This window comes from Rhodamnia argentea, chromosome 1 (genome assembly GCF_020921035.1).
Source record: "Rhodamnia argentea isolate NSW1041297 chromosome 1, ASM2092103v1, whole genome shotgun sequence".
NCBI classification, from domain to species: domain Eukaryota; kingdom Viridiplantae; phylum Streptophyta; class Magnoliopsida; order Myrtales; family Myrtaceae; genus Rhodamnia; species Rhodamnia argentea.
This window is the reverse complement of record NC_063150.1, coordinates 25,146,934-25,161,268: the sequence shown is the minus strand read 5'-3', so window position 1 is coordinate 25,161,268 and position 14,335 is coordinate 25,146,934. Positions and strand designations below refer to the sequence as shown.

At 39.2% G+C, this 14,335-nt stretch overlaps 2 protein-coding genes and 1 long non-coding RNA gene across 4 annotated transcripts in view; 2 read left to right on the top strand and 1 right to left on the bottom strand.

Moving 5' to 3' along the window:
- The window catches only part of LOC115728661 (disease resistance protein RUN1-like), a 1,102,447-nt gene extending 1,101,931 nt beyond the window's left edge, over positions 1–516 (top strand). Inside the window, exons 7-8 of one of the 2 annotated variants that reach the window (XR_007197282.1) lie at positions 21–140; positions 470–516. The gene's annotated coding sequence lies outside the window, so the exon portion shown is untranslated. Of the gene's footprint in view, positions 1–8; positions 141–469 lie in introns of both variants that reach the window. The other variant, XR_007197281.1, reaches the window with a different exon arrangement.
- Positions 1–14,335, top strand: part of LOC115728660 (disease resistance protein L6-like) — a 344,958-nt gene that overhangs the window by 23,633 nt on the left and 306,990 nt on the right. The window lies entirely within an intron of this gene.
- On the bottom strand, positions 1,598–4,627 carry LOC125313795. Its single transcript, XR_007197409.1, has 3 exons — positions 4,476–4,627; positions 2,870–2,873; positions 1,598–1,629 (listed from the first exon to the last, which is right to left on the bottom strand). It is a non-coding gene; the product is annotated as an uncharacterized LOC125313795 (long non-coding RNA).

Here is a 14,335-nt window from a genome sequence, read left to right as displayed (position 1 = left end):
TTATGTAGTCTATTTTTCAGGAAAGCTGTGCTTCTTAGTGGGATTTGCAAATGTTATGGAGAGGTCATAAAATGAAGAAAGAGGAATTTCACTAGGGCAGCGGCATCAATAGTTGATGCAGCAAACCTTCCATGTCCAAGGTATCATATATCATCTTATAGTTAAGGCTATATTTCAGTAATATCGGTGCCTAGGACATATGATAAGTCTCAGTCGGGATTAGAAATCATGTAAGTGAAACTCTTGTGTGATCTCCATTATTGCAATTTCCTAAAAATGGTTGTGCCTAGGTGATTCTCTGTCATAGAAGCCCTTCCATTCACCTCAAGTTATATTACAGGATTCTTTCAGGTGTTCAGATTTATAAGAAGTGCTAAGGAGACATCTCAAACGAATGGCTTTTCGTTGCTTCCCATTGTTGCAGAGAGGAATTAAAGTTACATAAATTTACAGAAATCTTTCTGCACAGGGAGTTGTGGCTAATTGGGCAGCTGTACAAATGAAGACCAAATAAAGGAAAATGAAGAGGACATTCAAATTGAAGCTTACATCCACTTTTTAATTACTTTTTATGAGTTGATTCCTGGAAATCTGAAGAAGGTATTGAAATTATGGTCCGTCCACACAACCAGAGGGTTCTTATTTATGTACAAACATGTGTTTTCTTTTCCTAGTTTGGTTTGGCTTTTTAACTATATTCTCTTTAAATGATTTCTCCTTGCCTTTATGTTTCCCAGCTGGATGTATGCATGTTGATTGCATCGTTATTATTTAATTATGACAATTCATCAGAGATCCGAGTCGAATTGCTGCTCCACATATTTCGAAGTTGATACCCTCTGCTTCGCATTGGAGATAACTTTGCTATACTGTAAACAATTAGATGGAATGTGTGTTGGAAGGTCATAGCACATGGTCTCATCCGGGAATTTTACAGCATAATCTACTCATCGCGAAGAAGATGGACTCTGTAATGATATGCTTGTATCTAGTTTATTTTCCAGGAAAGGCGATGCAAATGTTGCGTAGAAGTTTTAAAATGAAGAAAGAGGAATTTCACTTGGGTAGCAGCATCAATAGTTGGTGCAGCAAAGCTTCCATCTGTGATGGACAGGAGAACTATTTAGCTTCTGAAAGGTAATCATAAATCATCCTATTGTTGAGGCCAAATTTCGATATTATTGGTGCATAGGACATATGATATGTCTCACTTGGGGTCAGAAATCATGTAAATCAACCTTTGTGTGATCTCCATTATTGCCTCCATTTTCTCGAAATGGTTATGACTGGTTATCCCTAATAGAAGCCCTTCCATTCACCTCAAGTTATACTAGATGGCTCTTTTAGGTTTTAAGATTGGCAGGAAGTGCTAAGGAGACCTCAAACAAATGGCTTTTCGCCAGTTTCTAATGTTGCCGAGAGGAATTAAAGTTGATGTTGACCGTATTCCCTCTCACAATCTAGGGGTGGTAAATCCTGTATTCATCTGTTTTGGCGGGGAAAGGGCTATTTAGGCAAACCTGACTCTGTTTTTCTTTTTTGACATTTATTGTGTATCCATGAAAATGATTATTACATTTCACTTAAATGTGTGTTCTCCTCAAAGGAAATTGACAGAAATGAGTAATGCTGATCAAGACAATTAAAGGTAGGCTATTTAGTATGGTGAAAAGATGTTGTCACACTTCAGCTCTTCATTTTCAAATACTTCTCTTTAATTGAGCAGGTGCAGGAGCACAGGCATCCTCATATTCTCCTCCTGCAAATTGGGAACACATTTTGTAAGCTTCCGGGAGGATGTTTGAAACCAGGAGAAAATGGTAGAATGATTCATCTGATATCCCCTCTCCCTTCTCTCTCTCTCTCTCTCTCTCTCTCTCTCTCTCTCTCTCTCTCTCTCTCTCACACTCATATCTGTCTGTTTATCTTTGCAGAGGTTGAAGGTTTGAAAAGGAAACTATCAAGCAAATTAGGTGCAAATTCACTATCACTGCAACACAATTGGCAGGTGCTCTACCATGCCTGAAAATTTCGAGATTTATTTGAGTAAGCTTGACAATATAAGTGGGAGTACGTACAGGAATGATGGGAAGTTGGAAACGGGGTTATTTACAAATAACAAAGCTTCCCATGCTGAGACTGAGTGTACTTAGAAGAAGTAAAATCCCCCGTTACAGGGTAGATCGAATAATACTCTTTAATGGTTGTGCGTTTCAACAATTACTTTAGCCTCTTTGAGGAATATAATATTTGCTCCGAAATTCTTATCCTTACAAAACATCGCCCGGCACGTAAAGAGCGTATTCTCATTTTCTTGCTGTATCGACTTTCTGCACCAATTTCAGATACGAAATTTAAGGACTGAATGGAAGCATACAGAGTGGATTCATGTTGATAAGACTGAAGAATAAATAACTTATGTAACAGCCTGCTTATCTAAATGAACTTATTTGCGGACACGATTCCATTTCTGGAAGAAGATTATTTGATTTCCAGTTGTCTTTTTTCGCAGATTGGTGAGCGTGTTGCTATCTGGTGGAGACCAAACTTATTTGTGGACACAATTCCATTTCCTGCGGTAGGTGGTAGCTGCCCTTATGGGCGTCTTCGGTGTGGCTGGTGGTGAGACTGTTCTGAGAGATGAAGATGTGAGTGAGACCCTGAGGGGGTGCAGTGATGAGGCAGAGAGGCTATGAAATTTAGGGAAAAAGAAACGAAAGACACAATTTATTGTTTTAATATTTGTTGAATGCTAGTTACTTTACTTTATAAGAAGTTTATCAGGTCATTCTGGTAGCTTGATTGAAATTGTGTAGATTCCAAGAGCACAATAAAAATTCTATTGATTTATCCCCAGACCTGAAAGAACTCGACTGGAATTGCCAAATTATGATGTTAGAATAGCCGGGGGTACAGCTGGATTCTTTTATCATCCCGTTTGCCAATCACGTCTATGTCTACACATCGAATACATGCTGCATGGAGGCTTCCGCACTTTTTGTTGCAGAGATATGTGTTAGAGTTATCCTAATGTGGACTTATATTAATTGGGATTGTAATAATTGACTTGGTCTAATAAAGATTGGATATAAAGATTTTTAATGGGCCTAATATGAGCCTGGCTAGTGTGGGCCGAGTTCGGCCTGGCCTGTGATGAGAGAGCCCGCTAGAAACTCTATAAATAGCGCTCAGTCCCTCTCTAGCCCTTAAGGATTCAGAAATCACTTCACATAAAGTTCGGAGAGAAAGTGAAGGGCGTCTCATCGAGCCAGTCATACGGAGGGTAATAGAGAAGAAGATCTAGAGCTTCGGATCATTGCGATTTCGCCCGAAGTACAATGGATTCGAAATCAGGTGCACAAACTCTTTATTTTCTTCGTACGGTGTTCTATTTCTAGCTTTGGTGATCCTGGGTTAGCCGCATTAAGGTTTACAGCGGCCAACAATATGGACCAGTTATCTCCGCCATACCACCGCAGCTCTCAAAGTTTCAGTTCAACATGATGATCACACGAAAGCATTTGAGGGAGAAAGAAGCTTTTGGTTAATGCTTTCTAATATTTCTCGGGTTCACTAGGTAGCAAATGGACGGACCTTGACAACTTAGCTAGTGTAGCAAAAGTCCTGCCTTCACCTTCTTCTGTTACGATGATTTGTACGCGAACCCCTATTCTAGAATAGTTGTCACCTTTCCGACCTGACCAAGTTGTGATTGTTCTTGCCTCACTTGATTATTTGCTTGCCTGCCGTAATCGGTGGCTTCTAGAATGGGCGTTTGGAGTTGCCGGTTGTTGAGATTGCTCCTGGGATGTGTATCACTGTTAGATGAAATTGAGCTGGAACCAGTAGTACTAATAGTATATGCCTGCATTTTCATCAAAGAGGATTTGGAATCTTGGATTGGGTTGTGTCTTGGTTATACCAGCTTTATTTCAGTTATCTTCTCTTCCTTCGAGTCTTGGGGGATCATGGGCCTACCCTACTCTGGTTATTGGCCGGTTCTCCTTTTGAGCCAACTGATGCATCCATCTTATGCTCCGTTTTGGTTTAGGTGATTAATCACACCCAAAACCCGAGCTTTCCCTTTTGCAACCGGGAGTACAATCGTCTATTGGATCCCATCTAGGAATCAGATTTGCACTATGCAGCTGAATATTCTCTGAGTCAACCGCACCGACGACCGTGACCTTAACGTCAGGGCAAAATGCAGCCTAATACGATTGACCATAGTGACGGGAGAGCTAGGGAATTATTTTGGAATCCGCAAACTGAGGCTCCGTTTGTTTTTCGGAAAATGAAAATTGAAAAAATATTTAAAAAATAATAATCGCTTTTGTGTCGTTTGAAATAATTAGTCAACAAAAATGTTTTCATTATCGACAATAATTTTTTCTAACATCTGTGAAACTTCAGAGCTCAAGGGAATTCAGTTTTTGCATAATAACTCGTCTCCAACATCCTCAAAGGAAATTGACATGTTGATCAAGACAATTAAAGATAGGCTACTTAGTAAAGGAGTTCCCGTCCTTTTTGATGATGTTGACCAGAAAATCAATTGAATGCACTCATGGGTAACATCTATGATATTCGGGCATTACTGAATTCTTCAATGTTGATATCAAGCGCCGAGGGATTTCGAGATACTTGACATGGCTATTGAGACACTTAGGAGCACCATAATTGCACTACTTTCCCTGCCAATTGGAGCTCTTACAAGCCTTGCCTTGATTACTTGTCTTTGAAAAAGTGTAGACGTATAGAGAGGCTTGCGGACTCAATTGGCAATTAGCAATCGATACTTGAGTTGGATATCTCCTACGTCTGCTGTTGTAACCACATTATGAACAGATATTGGTCAGCTTTCTCAACTTAAAAAGACAAGAATTATGTAATTTGGGTGGTTGAATTTGATGGTCGATGAGAACCGTGATGGATCTCTCAAATTTGAAGAGACTGTCAGAACTAAGAATTGGGGAGCCTGTAATAAGGTAGATTGAAGGCCTTGACTGTTAGGAGATTTCACAAATTCTGGAGCTTTTTCATCTTGGACTATGGGAGAGTTTTCCTCATCTCGATTCATTTGAAGAAGTTGCAGTCAGTTGCCCTAAACTTCTGTGGTAATATGGATTTTGTTCGTCACAAACAACCAGAATATCCAGAAGAAATGTAAACCAAAGGTCCTGCCATCCTTAATGTGAGTTGATCGGGTTGTAGTACTTCATAGAGAAGGCTAACATGTGTAAGGCATCCGATCGTTCCAACTTGAAGACGTTCAAATGATTCAGCCATTTCTTGAAAAATTCAGAAGACATGCTCAGCAGACGACTAACTGCAATTTTTTTACAGCGAGCTAATGGGGCAGATTTGAGATTAGAGTAACAATTTGTATTTTTTCTTAGATAAAAAAACTTCAGGGTATATTTGGGACTGAACATAAACTTAAGGTTTATTTCTGAGACAAAAAAAAAAGTTTGGGGCAAATTTGAGATTGAAAATAAAGTTTGGACTTTTTCCCGAGACAAAAAAAAAAAATTGGAGCATATTTGAGACTTGACCTAAATTTGAAGGTTTTTTAGGGAATTAGGTCGAGTCGAGGGTGGCTTTAGGTTAAATACACAGCCCGCACTGGAATTTGTATTGCTTAGGTGCGAGATGAGTTGACTTTTGAAAAGTGAGATCTTCACAATAAATATGGATTATTAATGTAATTGTCTCTAATTTGTATTAACTAGAGCAATCTGATACATCTCTACTATCTATGCATGAGCCGTTGCATTTAATTTCTGGTCAATCTAATTTATTAGGAGCAAGAATGGAAGAATTATAGTACAAAGGAGGGCTCTTACAAGATCAATACAGAAGCACATGCAAAAACAACAACCAAAAAACTCAGAAACAAAGGCAATGTGACATCTAACCCTATTGGCTTTCCCCATTTGCTTTCTCATTCTCCCGAACCTTCTGGAACCTATGGCTTCAGTATCAAACTTATCCCCATAGATCGATTTGACACAAAGCTCTTTCCAAAGAGTCTCACCCCAGAAGAAAGATATCAAAGAATCTCTGAAATGTCTCGAGCTCATGTGTATCAACGCGAATCCATGGTTTCTACAAGTTCAATGGACCGTAACGAGTCAATACAACAAAACCCCAATGCGCTACAAGCTTCGGTTGTTAAGGGGAAATTCAATTATTTCCTAACCACCATGTCAGTCGGCACACGTCCATATTTGTCGAACTTGGTGGTGGACACGGGTAGTGTGGATACATGGATGCAATGTAAAGGGTGCAGCCGTTGCTTCTTCAATCGTCAAGGTAATTTCAACAAAAGCCAATCACGATCATACTGGCCCTTACCTTGTAAGGATCCTCTTTGTATGTATGACCAAACATACTCTGGACTTGGATTTGGCGATGGCTATAGTAAGGGGCAAGTCAGATCAGACACCTTCACCTTATATAAAAGAGGGTCTCCTCGAAGATTTCCCCACACTGTGTTTGGTTGCGGCCTAGACAATTACAACTTGGGTTGGGAAAAGAGCGGAGAACATAACAATATAGCAGGGATACTTGGCTTGGGATTGGGACAACGATTCATCTTTTTGCAATATGTCAACGAGACGAAAGCCCGAATATCTTATTGCTTGCCTTTGCTTGACGGCGCTATCACGTATCTCCATTTCGGGGGCGACGCATAGGGAGTCAGAAGACCGGGGATCATGACGACGAGATTAGTTCCTGACGTAACTCAGTACGCGGTCAAAACGATCGGTATTAGCATCAACGGGAAGCGCCTAAACATAGAGCCTCCAGTTTTTGAAATGAGACCGGCCCACACAGGCGGGTTTATTGTGGACTCGGGAATTCCTCACACAGCTCTTGTTGAAGCCAACTGGATTTGTGCTACGACATGCCTCATTGGAATTTCACAGCACTAAACTTGACATATCATTTTGATGGAGCTAATCTTCAACTCCCCCCTAGAAATGTTTTGAAGTTCTTCAATGCGAGCTTCTGCTTGATGGTGATGCCTATGCGAGACCCGGGACCCAGCAAGCTTGGAGCACTTCAACAGGCGAATTTCCGATTCTTGTTCGACTTTAGAGCACTAACTGTCTCTTTTGCAACCATAATCTGTCGAGTCCATTGAGAATCAAACAGATCGAGCAAGGAAAAAAAAAAAAATTTAAACACAGCAACGTACAAGGTCCCCTTGTGTACTTGTCTTCTAGATATTGATATGGATCCAATGGAGACAACTTTTCATTAAGTTTATTTCGTTCTATGGAACTGTTTATTCTTTGCGTTCTTGACAGAACATAAGGCTTAGTTCATGGGGGAAAATTGAGTTATTTTGGCCATGGATGACTAGTAGGACAAACTGCGGGTTCTCAAATACAAGACCACTGCGCTCTACAACATGAAGAATTAGGAAAAAGCTCAAAACATTTTGGGCTTAAGCACACTATAAGTGTCAAAACTTATGTATGGCGCTCACTTTAGTATCAAAACCTATAAAACGATCACTTCAATGCCAAAACTTTCAAAATGATCACTTAAGTGCCAAATTTTTTGAAAAACGCTCACTTCAAGGCCAACTCGGGCAAGTCACATCGACTCAAGTATTAATTAAAAAATGACCTTGGAATATCTTTACATTCAAAAGGTAAGTGTCGAGACATGCATATCAGTTAATATATTATCCTAGTTGGCTGATAACTTTTTGACTTTATGCTAACGATTGAAAGCAAATTTAACTAGATATGCCGGCGGACTCTCTCTTAGCAATTTTCGTTGGTGAAGATATGGGATTTTAGTCCGTGTGGCTTCCAGTAGCAAGTTTTCGGGATTAACAACTCAAAAAAGTCTAGAAAGTCTATTTAAGAATAAAAAGATAAAATCTCATGACACGATTTTCCGGAAATATTGATAATTAAATTGATTATAAGATATCTTGACAAATCAAAGCCAGGAAAAAAAAAACCAGAGAGTACTTTAAACGATTTACTTGAATAGTCAATTCAAGATTTTCATAAGAGATTTTGAATAATTATCAAAGTTCAGTTTTCGCAATGCCAGCGTTTTATTCCGTAAATTTCGGTGATTTCACGAGTTATAAGATGAGACACCATCTTCAATCTTGATAAAACAAAGCAACAGAAAGAATAATTTTTCTTACTGGAATCTTGTCAGAGGCAGTACAGGACGTGCTATTTCCTATTCGGATTAGTAATGTTCCCAGCCTATATATGCATACCCAATTCGAGAACACTTCCCTTGCTGACGTTCCTCTTGAAGATGCCGAATTATCGTACTTCAGTCTTTGCAATGCCGACGTATGTTCGTGACGATCAGTCTCTGCCCGGATCTTGTGTGATCATGTCATGCACTGTCGAGAGTTGCTATATTATTCAGTCTGAAATGGGAGGAGGATCCGCATCCCCACGCCGCATCCTCACCGATGCCTTTTCGTACAGAGCTGAGTACCCAAGCGGCCCGTTCGCGCCCCACCCCAGCTTCCCATCGTCGCCATCGTGGGCGATCGTGTCCTCCATGTTGGACGACATGCGGCTGGCCTTCCCGTTGGACAGGCTATGGTGGCTCGATGTAAATACAGGGACGCACGTGACCGAGAAGCGCCTAACCCGTGACGAGCTAGTGTCCGAGATAGTGGGGGTCACGTCCCGCGCGGTGAACGACCCTTGCAACGAGGGGCGCAAGAGGACGAAGATGGTGGTGAGAATAGTGCACAAGGTCACCGTCTCGGAGCACGAGATGTGCGAGACGCGAGCCCAACGGCGGAGGCTCCAGCTGCGGGACCTGCAATCGCGGATCCTCGAAGAGGTGGAGAGATGGCGGCAGCTGTTTTCGGGGCAACGATCCACGATGAATCCAATGAGGCAAGAAGGACTAGTTACAAGCCCTGATCACGGCATGGAGGATGCGTTGCGGAGGAGCGTCATGAGGGAGTCAATGGACCAAGGGAGGATCAAATTCGAAGCGGCCGATGAGTCAACGATTACAAGTTTGAACAAAGTGGTGTTTGAGGGTGATCGAGGCTCGAGTAGCCATGAGCTGGATTGCGTGATTTGCATGGAAGAAGTCGCGATCGGAGATGAACTTGTTCGGATGGATTGCTCTCATGAATTTCACAAAAGTTGCATCGAAGCTTGGTTGAGAATACACCACACATGCCCTTTGTGCCGCTACAAATTGCCCACTCAGAAATCATGAGGGCTTAGTTCTCTTGTTTTTTATTTTCTCAAGAGATTATGGTCGATTACGTTGATACAAATGAGGATTCAAACTAAGTCTTTTTGTGAATGATTTTCGTGTTTATTTAACGCATAATGAAGTCTTTTTATTATTTTCATACAAAAAGAAAAAAAAGTATATTATTACCTACTGTATTAACCTTTTCTTTTGTTATAAATTTATTGTTATTTATAAATTGTAAGTGATTAACCTTTTCTTTTGCATTATATATATATATATATATATATATATATATATATATATATATCGTTTCGTAAAGCATTTAAAGTTGGGCCTGGCCAATCCGAGCCCACCCATCTTAGGCCAGAAAACCCAGACCCGCCCGAATGAGAATTTGAAGACCCGTCCAAGACTAGCCCGGTCTCACTCGGGCTCAGAAGTTCGTGCCAATTCAATCCGGGTCGGGCTCAATTTTTGGGCCTTTCTGGACTTCTCTTGCACCGTTACTCCCTCTAGCTTGGCCGTCTCCACCGCCACGACCACCACCGTGAACATGAGCTTATTACCATGTTTTGGTCTTCCTTCTTTGTGGTCAGGATATCAATTTGAAGTTATAGGTTGAGAGCTTGTTCGGATTAAGTTAAAGAAATTGCGCAGCTTGCCTTTTATTTTCCTCCCAAATCTCGAAAGAGAATGAAATAAAAGATTTAAAAACTATAATGAAATGAAATGCGTCTTTGTATGTTTTGAAAGGGACTTCAAATAAAAAGCAAACTGCCAAATTTGACGAGTCCGAAAGATTTGAAAAAAGAAAATGCGTTTACAAATGTTACTGGATGTCATTAATCAATTTTGAAACTTTTTCCCTCCAAACATCAAGTTTACCATGAATTTACGTATAATATTATATCAAGTAAAGAGAACCTCCTCCCGACCAAAAAAAAGAGAGAGAGAACCTCCTACTTTTAAACAATCACGATCCTTGTTAATGCATCATCAATGAGCTTTTTATAGACATTCTATTAATGGACAAATGAGTAAATTAGTAATTATATTTCATCTGTCATATATTTCAATCTGTATTTTGAACATTTACAATCTTATGAACGACCTTATCACAAAAAGTTCTAAATCTTGAAAATAATTCCTTTCTGTTGTAGAAAAAAGGGTAATTCAAAGTATCTTGAAATCAAGATGGTGTGTTCTAGAAAAGGAAAATTTTGGATGTGAACGACTCAAGAAACCTTGAAATTCTTCCGATAGACAAACTAATTCCTACGATACAATCTTCCTTAAAAGCTGATGATTTCATGAGTTGTAAGGTAAGATTCTCTCTCCAATGTTGATGAACCAAACCTGGAAAAAAGAAGAAAAAAAGAAGTTGAAATTTTTTGCTTGAATCGTGTCAAAGTAAGTGTAGGAAAACTAGGGAAAATTGTCAAAAAAAAATTCTAAATCATGAAAAAAAATTCCTTTCTTGTATGCAACTTCGTCATTTAATAATTCCAATAATCCATTGAAGGCATTCATTTGTAAAATCTATTAAACGTCAATAGCAGTTGTCGTAAAATCTTTTACATGTTAATTTTTTGAATCCACACAACACATGCCTGCTTTTATTAGGGTAAAAGGATACAAGGAGTGCTGATATATGTGTACGGCACCCACTTTAATGTCAATATTTTTTTTGGATCACTTAAGTGTCAATTTTTTAAAAAAATAATTTTTCAGAGCCAACTCCGGTTAGCTTCACTAAAAATCTGACATGGTATCTATGTGGTTTGCCGGAGTTTTCAAGTCGACAATAAAAAAAACCAAAAGTTAAAAGCACTAAAAAATAAGCCAAATAAACTTTAAAAAAAAGGGAAATATCTATTGCAATGGCGAGGGTTTGGAAGCCCTCGCTGCCACCGCTCACCATATCCGATAATGGCCGGCGAGGGACCCTCGAGAGGGATCGCACGGGCTGAGGCCTTGCCAAGGTCAATGAGGGCCGATCATCGCCCGCTTGGCAAACCCACGGCGAGGTCGGCCACGGCCGGGCCTTGCTGACCCTAGCGAGGCCTAGGCGGGGGTCACCAAGACTCGGCGACTTGCTCGACCATCCCCCACCCCTCGCTGGCCATTGCTGACGATGGTGGGCCGGTGGCGGCAAAGGCTTCCGCTACAACAGAGTCTTCCTTATTTTTTTTTTATGGTTTTTTGATTTTTTTTACTTTTAGGCTTTTTTTTGTTTGATTATAATTTTAAAAAAATTTAACTATTTTAAAGTTGAATAGTTCACGTGGGTTTATTTTTTTAAAAAAATTTGACATGTAATATTAAAAAGTTAACAAAAAATGCCACATGCACTGTTTAGCTGGAATTGGCATTTAAGTAAATTTTATCTTCGATTTGGCATTTAAATAATCCGAAAAAAAATAAGCACTAAATTGAGCGCCGTATATAAATATTGGCACTCCAAGTGTCTTTTTGCCCTTTTATTAGTATATAAAAGAAAATTAGCTCGCTTCGGGTTAAAACTAGAAAAAATTGGCAAAAAAGAACGCTAGATGAGCAAATAAAATCGGGCAACTTCTAAATAAAAAAGATAATTCAAAATATTTCTAAATTAGAGATCATGTATTCAGAAAAATGCAAGTTTTGGAGATCGATGACTCAAAAAATCTTGAAAATCTTCTGATAACCAGATTAATTCATACAACACAATTTTCCTTAAACGCTGATAGTTCCATGAGTTTTAAGATAACATTCTCTCTCAAATCTTGCCTAAACAAAGCCAGAAAAAACAAGGAAAGTTGTTGAGATATTTTTACTTAAATCGTGTCCAAGGCAGTATCGGAAATCTGTCATGTTTCCTATTTGGATTAGTGATGCATCTTGACTAACATGAGCCAACCATCAAGGTTTACTATGTATATGTATATGTACACATGATCACTCAACCCTGAAGCACTTCGCTTGCCATCTTAACTATTCAGGTAAATATGTCGAATTATCAAACTATAGTCAAAGCAATAATACCAATTCCAACCGATCAGTCTTTATCTCAACCTTGTGTGATCCTGTTGTGCCATGTCCAATGTCTCTATATTTTGTCTAAAGTAGGAGGTTTTGAATCGCGGCTTCGCATCTTCAATGACGGTTGTTCTTCGTACAGAGCTGAGTAATTGGTCTTTATCCCAACCTTGTGTGATCCTATCGTGCCATGTCCAATGCCTCTATATTTTGTCCGAAGTAGGAGGAGATTCTGAATAACGACTAGAATCTTTGGCTCTTCGCCAAAGATAAGTGTGCATCCCGCGACCAATCGACATCATCAACAACCTGGCGTGAGATTGTGTCCTTTCTCGTTAGATAGGGTACAATGTCCTTTCTCGTTGCATTGGATATAGTGGTTCGACATAAGTGCGGGAAGGAATGTGATCGTGAAGTGCCTAACTCGGGACTTAGACTTTCTTGGATGGAGAGAGAGATTCTATTAGGAATGCTCTTTGAATTTCTATTTGTGGATAACTGTTTTTGGATTATCAAATAAGAATGATGACACCTTTTTATATAATATAGGGCCTCAAATGACAACAGTTAATCAATATTCAATCTTATTACTAAGATCACATCTCTCATGTACCTAACTACCAATAATAAATAGAAAGCTCCCTACAACCGTTGATTAATATTAGATTTGATGGCTATGATTGCATGTCCCATTTACCTAATCAATGACAGTAAATAGCAGACTTACACAACTATCGATAATAAATAGGAGAGTGGGAGGAATGATCTTTGTATTTCAGTGTGTGGATGATCAAATGAGAAGGATGACACATCTTTATATAGTAGAGAGCCTCGATTACAACCGTTGATCAATATTCGATTCGATGGCTAAGATCGCATCTCCTATCTACCTAACCACCGATAATAAATAGGAAGCTTCTGGAGGGAGGGACAATTATAGTATTGTTCAACATTAAGAATATTCTAGAGAGCCCTAGAGAACTTTAGGAAATCATAGTTTGTAAAGACACAGCAAGTATTAGAGTTGTTCTTGGCCATGGGATCAATCGATCGCACCATGAAAACCTTGGCACGTCACACTACACATGTCCTTCATATCGCTCCAAGAAGTTATGAGATCTGAGTTTATTTATGATATTTCCAAAAGTTGAGATTGATTACAAATAATCTTTCAAAAAAAAAAATTTTTGGATTTTTTTTTGTCGAGGTATGATTAAATTTCATTGTTTGGTATGCTTCAATTTGGGATATTGTGAATATTTTGGTTATAATAATAAGGCTGTGCCCTTTTTTAGGAATTACTTAACGTTTAATCAGCTACTTTTATAATCTAGCACGGAAGTTATGTTCCCTTATGGAAACAATATTTTACAAAGTTCATTTTTCACCAAACAATATTTTCGTCAAAGTTGCTTTTTAAATGTGTTTTTAAAATACACTTTACCAAACATTACTTGCATTTTGAAAAAGGCCTTTAGCCCAAAAGTATTTGCATTTTCTCAAAGTCCCTTGGCCAAATGCTGAACCAAACAGGGCCATTATCCACTCCTACTCCCTCTCACGGGTGCAAACCAACTGGGCCTAAAGGAATTTTTGGCCCAGCCCAAAAAGAAAGGCCTGGACTGAGATACCTGGATCTTTCCAAGCCCATTTGAGCATTTAGCTCATTTTGTTTTGTTTTTTTTTTTTTTGTGCCCCGGCGGGGGGGGAGGGAAGAGTGAGGTCGTTCAAGTTTATTTAAAAATAAAATTCAGGACTCTAAAATTCAATTACCAACATGAATTCACAGATGTCAACAAAAGTAAGGATATATGGACATGTCAACTCATATGTAATATGACTTTTTGTGGCTCATTTAAAGTTCGGTGGTTAGCTTATTATGTTCTAATAACTTTAGTGGTGTTTATAAACTGTAAATGACTGAATATTATACTTAAAACTTCATAACTAAAAAAAATTGGGCCCGATAATCTCAGGCCCAAAAACCCGAAACGGCCCGGTCTTACTCGGACCCGAAAACACGTGTCAATTTGATCGAGGATTTAGGCCTTCGGGACTTCTTTTGCACCCATACTCCCTCTGGCTCTGACTCACCACTCTA